Consider the following 11883-nt stretch of genomic DNA (forward strand, 5'->3'; position numbering starts at 1 on the left):
AGTCAGACTAGAATTAATAGTCAAGTTTCTGGAACATTGGGGCCAACTCTTTGTACTCCTGCTTCCTGAATAATGCATCCAAGAGTGAACTTCCATAGTGTTCCATGATTTAATCATTACTTAGGGAGTGGACGGGAGGGTCAGGCTTTGATTCACAGAGCAGAAAGCTGCACATTGTCTTACCAGCTGACCTACACTGGCAACTGAGCCTGATCCTTCTGCCCTTTAAGGGCAAACACTCGGGCTCTCCACGCAGCGTACCAATGGCCGGATCCACACCAGGCCACCTGCCAAAGTCGCCACCTTCCACCTTGCCAGGAGAAAGTTTCCAATTAGAACCTCGAACCACCGTGCTCCATTTCCTCAGGCAGAGTTGGCGAACACTCTCAAGCTGCTTTCAGCCTCCCAAATAAGTGAAATGTTTGACATGAAAGCATATGTTTTTTGGCAACTTTGTTTAATCCACATTTTAAAGGGAAAATTGAAACTCCACAAGGTGTGAAAAAGATTAGTGTAACATTTCAGTATCTGGTGGAAAGCAGACCGTGTTCCCTCCTCCTTCTGTTCTCTTTCCTCTTCCTTCATGTGCAGATATTCACTTTATAAAAGCTGCCATAGAAATGAATCTTTTAATTAAGAATCTGAGCCACCTAACTGCAGAAAAGTGAGAAATATCAAATGGTGCAGGATGCAGGAGCCATCTGCAAGACAGAAATGGCACATGTCTATTCTCAAGGAGGGTCACCACTCTCTGAAATCATAGGCAAGTCACAAGAGCAAGGATCTGAGGTTTAGACAAAAATAAATTTCTGATATTTCCATAACAAGATGAAGAAGCAACTCTTCTAAGAAAAATTACTTTCAAAATTGTGCTTATTATTTAGAGAATGCAAAATCTCGTAAGTAATTTCTTTCCAAAACTACATTTTCAATAACCGAGATTTGACAAGTTTGAAAGGCATACAAATGTATACTTAATCTGAAAAATCCACAGACACGCTTTGTGTGAGACAGATTTGGAAGGGCTCAGGAGGTGCTGGAGAGGAGAGGTAGAAGCAAAAGTCACATTTCTCACCTTCCCCAGGTGCACTGGTCCTGCATCTACTGAGACTACTACTCCAAACAAGACCTTGCCAGAGGTGATAATGCTGATGGAGAATTACAGTCAGTTTTCCTAGTTAGCTACTGCTTTGAGACCTTAACTTTAGCATGAATCTCCACTGTACAAACTAAAACTCTACTGGTTTATAAAACAGAATATTGTATTAAATTAGATCATACAACTTACTACATTTGAAACTTTTACAGTTATGTAATATACTAAGATGCAATGTGATGATTTAGAAGGCACATAGGAACATGGAATTGAAACGATTTTTTGGTGGGTTCACATCTGAGACCTACCTCTACTCCCAACCCCTTTTATGTGATCTTAGGTAGTTATTAAGTTCTGTGTCTACATATTTTAAAGTGGTAAAATAATAATAAATTCTTCATATTGTAATATTTTGAAGTTTAAAATAATAAGTACAGCAGTCAGAATATACATAATATAAATTTAAAAAGCATAACAATCTCAATATTTTAGTAGTAATACTATGTATAAGTTTCAAACTATCTTTTTACATTTTTATTGTGGTTAAAAATATATAACATAAAATTCCCCATGTTAGTCATTTCTAATTGTATAATTGAGTAACATTAAACACACTCACAATGTTAGGCAACCCTCACCACTGTTTATTTCCAAAACTTTTGCATCATTCCAAACAGAAACCCCTCACTCATTAAACAATCATGCCTCATTCTCTGTCCTTCTAAGATTTGTCACTTCTACTGTACTTTGTCTCTATACATTTGTCTATTCTAAGTGCATTATACAAATGGAGTCATATAATATTATCCTTTTGTGTCCAAGTTACTTCACTTAGGATAATGTTTTCAAGGCTCAGGCATAGCTGAATAATACTTCATCATATGTATATACCACATTTAGCTTAATCATTCATGTCTTGATGGGCAGTTAGGTTATTTCTACCTTTTGGCCTTTGTAGAAAATGCTGGTGTAAACATTGGGATACTAACTGGCTTTTTATGAAGACAAAACGTAAGAAAATCAATTTAAAAGATGAAAAATTTATTTGGACTCATGATTTCATTGTTTTCCAGCCATGGCTAGCTGGCCCCATTGCTTTAGGCCCATGAGCAGATAAACATTATAACAGAAGGTCTGGCAAAGGAAAGCCATACATCACAGCAGCCACAAAATTGAAGCCAATGTGGGTGAAAGCCTGAAAGGAAAAGGCTGGAAATTCCTTCCTACTAGACCCTGTCATAAATTCTGATTCTATCCCACCCAATAATGCCATCAAATCATGATCTCATCCTTGGATAAGTCACTGATAGGAAGACATTTTTTTTTTCCCCAGTACCAGGGATTGAACTTGGACCTTGCCCTTGTGAGGCAGGCGGTTGCACCACTGAGCTAAATCCCCAGCCCGATAAATCACTGATAAAGTCAGAGCCCTCAAGAGCCAGTGATCTCCAGGAACACCCACTGACACACCCAGCAGTGTCCTCTGCTAATTTCCTTGGTGTTTCCTAATCCCAATTGACAATTAAGATTAAGCACCACAATATGTATACACATCAGTTTGAGTCTCTGTTTCTATCCTTGTTGGAATCATAGAAATAGTTTGGTATATCATATGGCAATGCTATATTTAACTTTTGTCAAACTACCAAAGTATTTCCCCCAGAAGCTACATGATCTTATATTCCCACAAACAGTTCACAAGTTTCCAATTTCTCCAAAACCTCATTAGCATCTTTTATTTCCCTCCCCTTTCTTCTCTCTCCCTTTTCTTTTTTAATAGTAATCTTGATGTGTGCAAAGTAGTATGACATCATGAGTTTAATTTGTATTCCCTTACTAATTATAAAGGTTGAACATTCTTTCTTCTCCCTCACTGTTCCACTTTTAAGAACCCTTGGGATATACTGTGTTCCCTCTGATAATCTAGAATAATCTACCCATCTCAAGATCAGCTAATTAGCAACCTTGATAAAATTTGCATCTTTACATCCCCTTTGTCATATAATTTCAGGCTCCAGTGATTAGGATGTGGACATCTTTTGTGATCATTTTTCTGCCTGTTACAATCATTAAGCCTACATGAGTAATATATTTACATTTAGAGCCAAAAAGAAACTTGCTTATTTATTGGTAAAAAAAATGAGAGCATAAAAGTAACCTACCGGAGGGGTGATTTGGCGTCTTCCACGTGACTCAGGACCTCAGTAGGGCGTGCACAGACCTGCCTGTCTGCAGCGGGCTGATTCGGCGTGTTCTCTGCTACTCAGGACCTCGAAATCTCAGAAAGAAATACATGGAGACACAGAATTCAGATAAAGTAATAAAATTTCGTCTCACGAGAGGGCGGGAACACCAGAAACAAGTCTGATTTTGTACCCCGAAGATTTACTGAAGTTCTTCATCAGTTCTGATAGCCATGGAGTGGAATATTAAGGGTTTTCTACAGACAAGTTTATTTCATCAGCAAACACAGACAACATTGTTTCTTGCTTTCATGTACAGATGTTTTAAATTTCTTTTTCTTACCTTATTGTTCTGTCAACTACTCCAGTATACAAACTAAAATGTTCTACAGATATATGAAAAGAAGCCTAACATCTATAACTATGAGGGATATTAAAATTAAATCTACAATGAGATATCAACCCACCCCAGTAATGGTTAGCTAATGTTCCAAAGACAAAGATAACAAGTATTGGTGAGGATGTGACAAAAATAGAACTCTTGTTCACCATGGAAATTTAGATTAGTACAGAAAAAATACATAAATGAATGAATAAATGAATTAAATAAATGAATTTAATGTGTTAAAAAAAAAGTAACCTACTGGATGTTGTCCATTAAATTTTGTCCCCAGGAATCACCAACAAGGTAGATCACCTTTTATTTTCCAGCATTGTTAACCCCAGAAGAAAACCATCTTTCATATTCCAGGATAAAATTGCATTTACTTATTTTTACTGTATCATTTATATGCACAAATCTATTATGCTGTCAAATCCCTGATATTCCTACTAATAATTTTTTAAATGGGAGAGAAGTACAAAGTAAGTCACATTCTGGAATATTCCTCAAGTAATTATATGAAGATACATGATGAACAGATTTGGTTGTTCATTTATCTACAGGAAAGAGTAACTTCCCATTTTCCTGATTATCCTATCCCTATTACTCTTTCTTCTGAGCAGGTTTTACTTGGAAACTAAAAGAAGATACATGAATCACAGGCATTGTACAAAGCATTCTAAACTTGCCCAACCATAGAAACTGGAAAAATATTTCTTCCTTTCCTTTTAATTCCATTTGTATTTCTAATCTCTTTTAATTCTAGTTTTCAGGAAGAAGCATCTGGATTTTGACAAGTGACAGTAATTACAAAATCTACAAATGACATGTAGACAGAGATACTTTGTTGTAATTCACTTTCTTCACATTGCAGATATTCTGATGTACTGAAAATGTATTGAATGAAAGTTCAAGGCTGCAAAAACTTAAATGGTAAGTATACTATTTTCTTGTCAAGGTATATACAAATCAAGGGCTATGTGACAGTTACACATGACTCTCCATTGGCTTGAGAGCTGCCTAGGGAACCAGTGAAGCACATTTCTGGGTGTGTCAGAGTGGGTCATAGAGGCATGACCTTGGGGACTGTAACTCTTTCCTGGCTGCTTCATCTCTAGTGCTGTTTGTTCTCTTATGTGCTTCCCGCTGCCATGAAGTGAGGAGCTCTGCTTTACAAATTCCCTTCTGCCATCATGCCTCTGCCTTGGAGCCAACTGACCATGGACTGAATCTCTGAAACTTCTGAAACTAGTACTTTAAGATGTAGCTGTTGGGTAGTTTGTCCCAGTGACTTAGTCACTTTACTTGCTTTGAGCCAAGCTACCTGATGCCTGCAACTTAAAGGAGGAGAGGTTTATTTTGGCTTAAATTTTAGAAAATTGAGTCCTTGAATGATCAGTGGCATGGGGGAAGGGTCTAGCAGAAGAATGCTGCACAGGTCAAAGCAACCAGAAACAAAGGGCAAAGGGCAGAGCCAGTAAGGGGAACACACCCTTCCAAACCATGCCTTATAATGCCCTGCTTCTTTGACTGGACCCACCTCCTAACACCAAGGCAGCTGTAGACCCTCCCTCTCCCCAGGCCCCATCTCTGAATGCATGAGACTTTGGGGAGGCATCCAGATGGAAACCATAGCACTCAGAGATGGGAAAACTAAATAATAAAGGATACAAATACATTCCTTATCTAGATGTACATCTCAGAATATGAACAAGTCAGTTAGGACTCCACAGTATTAAGCACAATCTTGAAAACAGGACTCATTCTAAAGTTTAAGGCTTCTGAATGATACAGATCTCCTTTATCAGGGCTGCAAAGTTAACAAGGATGAGGAAGCCATGCCTGATGATATAGCAGTCAACCTATTTGATGTATTTGAGCAGGAATTTAGAGACAGACTAAATATAATTTAAGTTTAAAAATGAGAGACTGCTAAAAATGAGAAGGAACTTAGAGTTTATTGATTACAATTCTTATATTTTATAATTGAGGAAACGAAAGCTACTCACATTTTAATGACTTACACAATACTTTAGATTTCTAATGTTAGAATAAGGTTTGAGCTCTTTTTGTTTTTTACCTCCCCAGTGCCAACAAGTGTTGAAATCTGGCATGAAGTACGTTCATTCATCTTCCTCTATCTCCTATCCTGTGCAAAATTCAGGGCTAAAAGAAGGACCAAGCTATTGTTCTTAATGAAACTAAAATGGAACTCTAGAAACAAAGCTAAATCATATTAGAGATACTATAAAACCCTTGGTAGTTTGATGCTTGAGGTGATTTACTTGTCTAAACCTTTCACTAAGACTGTGTTGTGGTGTAGCACAAAGAATTAACAAGTGAGATCTTCTTATTAAAAAGCTTCTGGGGCCGGGGATTTAGCTCAGTGGTTTCGCTGCCTGCTGCGCAAGTGCAAGGACCCAAGTTCGATCCTTGGCACCAAAAAAAAAAAAAAAAAAAAAAAAAAGCTTCTGCACAGCAAGAGAAAATACCAACATCATGGAGATACAACTCGCAATGTGGGAAAAAAAGCTTTACCAGCTGTTCCTCAGACAAAGGTCTACTATCTAGAATATATAAAAAACTTTAAAAAAAAAAATCAGACCTCCCAAATTTAAAGACCCCATCCAAACATGGGCAAACAGACATTTCTCAGACAAAGAAGTAGAAATAGCAAATAAATACATGAAAAAATGTTCAACATCACTGGTCATTCGAGAGATGCAGAAGGAAACAATGCTGAGATTGCACCTTACTCCCGAAACAATGGCTGCTATCATGAAATCAACCAATAACAAATGCTGGGGGAGCTGTGGGGAAAGAGGAACCCTTCTACACTGTTGCTGGGAGTGTAGACTGGTGCAACCACTGTGGAAATCAGTATGGAAATACCTCAAAGTACAAGGACTAGAGGTCCCATTTGACCCAGGTATTCCTTTGCTTCCCCATTCTTCCCAAAAGAATGAAAAGAATCATACCACAACAATACATGTGCACCCATGTTTATAGTGGCACAGTTTGTAATAGCTAAAACATGGAAATAACCCACTTGCCCATCAACTGAAGACTGGATAAAGAAAATATGTGTTTTTTTTTTTAAATGGAGCCAGAAAGAATGAGAAATTAGAGGCATTTATAGCTAAATGGATGCCCATTGAGGCCATACTCTTAAGTGAAATATATAGGACACACGTGTAAATACTGAATAGTCTCTCTGATATGAGAAACTGAAAGTGTAAATAAGGATCAAAATGTATAATAGATAATGTTAAATAGGAAGAAAAGAGGCAAAGGGGAAGGGGAGGAGAATAAGGTAGGGGAAAGAAAAGAGGGGAATGGAATTAATATAAGGAAATGAAAAAAATGGAAACAAAGTCTTTGTAGATAGGGAGGGGTGGAGGGGTTGAAAGGAGGGCAGGGGAAGGGGGAAAAGTAAGAATCAAGATCGATTGTATAAAGGTGCAAATCTCCAAAGATGAATGTCATTATATTGTACATCTAAAATATACTAATAATTTTTTTAAAGGGACTATGTTGTGGTCTTCATAACTGAATGCTCTGTAACATCTTTCCTATTGACTCTAGAATCAACTTTCTGAAAGTTGTACCTGGCCAACTACCAGTGAGTCCTTGGTAGTCCACATGTTCCAGCAGTACAAGGTCCCTGCTCTCTGTTATGTCATGCGAGGCCTTTCATTCTCTGCTGGCTGTACCCATCCCCACACTCTGTGGCTCTTGTCTACAGCATTTCACTGTTCCCTCCCTGGCTCATACCATTTTATTTTTCCAATTTGCCTGGGTTAATTACAGACTAACAAATTATTTGAGTTGTAATAAACATACTCAAGGGTCTTGTTTTTGTTTTTCAATAGGAAATGAAATTTTCTCTTACCTGTCCTTCACACAGAGCTTCCAAAACACTGTGATAAACATTGTTGAAGTTACAACAAATTAATACATAGATTTTTTTTTCTGTTGATGTTGTTAATGTTGATGTTGTCATGACTTCATCCATGACATAAACATAGATAATGAGATTAGATCAGAAGTGTATCATAATCCTCTATTTTTGTTCTCTCATCTCTATTTTATCATCTTTTATCCATCTATCTATTACTAGGGATGGGACCCATGGCCTTAAGCAGCATGCTAAGCAAGCATTTTACCACCAAACTACACCATCAGCCCTGATTACTTCATTATTTCTTCAAAAGTGGTTTTGGTATAATACAGAAATGTTTTTTACATTCCAAATCACTAGAGTACACATCACATACCCCACACTAGAGGACAGTACACCACATCAGTTAAGTATGCTAGTGCATACCTGTCATTCCAGCACTCTGGAAGGCTGAGGCAGGACAATCGCAAGTTTGAGTCCACTCTTGTCAACTTAGCAAGACCCTGTGTCAAAATAGTAACATTTTAAAAAGTGCTGGGAATGTAGCTCAGTGTGAAGTTTCTGGGTTCAATCACCAGTACTGCAAAAAAAAAAAAAAAAAAAAAAAAAAGTTACACTGTACTATACTCTCCCCTGTACTGTCTCCACTTGCCAGTGGTTGCCATAACACCCCCAATTTGATGCTGCCAAAATACCCATAATGCTTTCATAGTTTACTAAAAATCTACCAAGTAAGTAGAACACCTGGCTTACCTGGCTAACAGTGCCCATACTCACTTTTATTTCAGAATTTTAAAACATCACAAGCTTTCCTGGTCAACAATTTCTCTTAGTAGCTTTCCCAACAACTTCTATTTCATTTTTTCTTGTCAGAAAATATGGTTGTGTTCTTCAAAAAGTGTCTTCACCTTACAAAAACTGCTTGATTCTGGGGACTCAAGAAAATTCCTAATAACTTGCCCTGTGTTCCACCTGTAGTGCCTCTGTAATCTAAACCTAAGGTGTATAGCTCACAGCTTTAAAGTCTGGGAATTCATCTTATGAATAAAACACTGCCCATAATTCCACTGAATCTTGCAGTATGCTGTAACCCGTTTATTTGACCTACCATATAAAAATCTACTTAGTTATACCTGAGTAAGTTTTATCAATTATTGATTTATGAATTCTGAAGGAATCCTCCAGTCATCAATTATGCACTGGGTTTTTTATCATCACTAATGGAGTGACAATCTGCTCAAGTGGCACCGTCTCTACTATTCATAATTCCATACCTTCCATTTGATTATCCCATTAACCATTATTTTTTCCAGGCTGTGGAGATTTTCAAGTAATTAAATCCCTCCCAGCAGTTCCAGGCCTTGGGCCATGGACTCTCACTTCCAGTTGTAGTGGTGAAGTCTGAGAAGAAGCTGTGAAAGTTCTGGAAAGAAGTGTGAGCAGATGGGAACACCTTACCCAGTGCAGCCCAAGGGAGCAGCAATGCACTCACATCAAAAGGGTTGTCCAGAGTTTTGCTCTGCACTTTTCCCACTGGTGTAAAATTCTTTACGTAAATAATCTCTTTGGTTTCTGTATCAATTTTCTTTCTGGCAAAGTTTATGGATTTCTATGGTTTCAAATTTCACAAAAAGTTCATGACTCGTAAATATCTGTGAATATCCTGAAAAGGTCCCAGACTCATTAGATACAAACTATACTCTATCTTCCCTGGTTCCATGCTTAGCCCTTCAGCCTCACCATTCACCAGACCTCAAAAACCAAATGAATTCATCATCTTTCTGCTACAGTGAACCTGAGATAAATAACTTAAAAGGGGAAAATTTTTACCTTAGCTCATGTCTCAGAGCTTTCACTCCAGGTTACTTGGCTCCCTGGCTTCGTCACCTGTGGCAAGGCAGAACATCATGGCAGATGAAATTGGTCACCTCATAGCTGCAAGGAAGAAAAATGTGAGAGAGGATGACACTGCTGTCCATTTTCTCTTCAAAGACACCCCCTCCCCCAGTGTACTAACATCTTCCTCTGAGCTCCACCTTCTAAGGATTCCCCCACCTCCCAGTGGTCCCACAGGTTAGTGATCAGACCTCAACACATGAGCCTAAGGAAGACATTACAAATACAGCACAGAACCAAAGGGTCATATTTCTGAAATTTCTCTGCCAAGCTCTTTTCTCCTTTCTTTTTTTTTGTATTATTATTATTATTTTTTTTTAATCGCTGCTTTAGTTTGGATTCAGGTCAACTTCTGGTGATGAAGAAACATGGATATGGAATCAAACTCGCTGATACTACTTGATAGGTTAATTTAACTCTTTGGGTTCCCAGTTTTCTTTGTAAGAAATAAAGTTAGTAGCAATATTTACATTTTAGAATTAATTAGGGAATTAAAGATATTGATAAATTTAGCATTTAGATATTGAGAAATTGAATGTTGTTTGGAGTAAATTAAGCAGTCACTATCTGAAAAGATTGACTCCCTAGCTTTCCTTTCTCCTGTGCAATCCATCCACATCTTTTTGCCAGAAAAAGGGTGGAATTTCAAAACATATGTGATCAACCTCCCCTCTCCTGCCATTCTCTATACTAATCTGTTGTGTGCACCTCAGTTATTTTGTGAATGGTCTTAGCTTTTCATCCCAAGCCTTCTACACCCTGGCTTTTACCCTCCATCCACTGTTCCTGGAGCAGGCCCTGCTCTTGCTCCCACTCAGAACTTGGTGCAAACTTGTGATTGAAATCCTCACACAGCTTTTCCATTGCTTCTCAAAAGAGAGACATAATATACTTTTCTAAAGGATGCTCTGATCCTCCCCTCAGTCAGAACTCATTCTTCAATTATTTAAATATACGTAACTCTTTAGCATATATTTCTGTAGCACTTCCATGGGTAGGAAGTGTACTAGGTTTATGTATATACACTTCAGCTTCAAGTCTCTCTTATGCAGCCCAAGATCAGAATGCAAAAGATAGGACCCTCACATACCGAATAGTTTCTCTAGTGTGAGAAACTGAAAGTGTAAATAAGGACTAAAAGGTGTAATAGATAATGTGAAATAGGTAGGGGCTTCTGGGACACTGTTCCACTACTCCCAGCCCAGAAAAGGGGGATTCTGGGCCACCTTTCCACAGCTCCCAGCCCAGAGGAGGTGAGCTGTGTGGGTGTCAATAGCACCCCCACACACGTCAAAATGTGTAGTGGCTTAACCAAGTCTTAAAAGGAGACTTCCAGATCACCTACAGCAACCCCCAAAGGGAAATGAGATGGAACACTCTGATACTCAACCACCTGGACTCCCTAAACTGGCAACAAAAGAGGATCTGGAAAAAAGGAAATCAGAAATTATTTCTCAGATAACAGCAGAGATTGTGCCCATAGTGCAAGACATGATTAATAAATCTAGAGAGGACACAGATAACAAAATAGAGGACCTGAGGAACATGATGGAATCCCAACATAGGAAACAAATGGAATCAATGAAACAGGTGCAAACAGATTTCCAGGAGATTAAAAACTCCATTGAAAGTCACAATAGAACAAGCCAATGTGAGGACAGAATTTCGGATGTAGAAGATAAGATTGCAATTAGTGACCAGAAAAAGAAAAATTACTTCAGAATTGTAAGGGAGAATGAGAAATCAATCCAGCAGCTGCTAGATGATGTAAAGAAGAATAACATAAGACAGATTGGAGTCAACGAAGAAACAGGAGAGAGTGCAGATGACATAAAAAGAATTTTCACAGACATAATGACAGAAAACTTCCAAGCAGGGGAAAAGAACTTGATATACAGGTAAGTGAAGCATATAAGACTCCAAACAGCCTTGATAAAAAAAGAAAAAAAAATCTACACATAGATATATAATTGTTAAGATTCCAGAAACCCAACAGAAGAACAAAGTTCTACAAGCAGTTAGAGAAAAGAAACAAATCACATACAAAGGAAAGCCCATCAGAATCACAACAGACATCTCAAAGCAAACCTTCAAGGCAAGAAGAGCTTGGAATGACATACTCCAAGCCCTAAAGGAAAACAGCCTCCAACCCAGGTTGATGTACCCTGCAAAACTATCTTTCAAAATTGATGGAGAAATAAGATACTTTCATGACAAAGAGCACCTTAGGAACTTTGTGAATAACAAACCAGCATTCCAAAGAATTTTACACAATATCCTAGGAACAGACATTGAGGATCACAACCCCAGGAAGCACAGCAGAATGAACCCATTGGGCATGACAAGCAATTAAATGTAAAGGGGGAGAATCCAACAAAAATAAAAAGTCATGACAATGACAAGTCAATGCATATCAGTTATCACC

The sequence above is a fragment of the Heterocephalus glaber genome, unplaced genomic scaffold (genome assembly GCF_053883595.1).
Source record: "Heterocephalus glaber isolate CG9 unplaced genomic scaffold, H.glaber_assembly_v1.0 deba00000331, whole genome shotgun sequence".
Lineage (NCBI taxonomy): Eukaryota > Metazoa > Chordata > Mammalia > Rodentia > Bathyergidae > Heterocephalus > Heterocephalus glaber.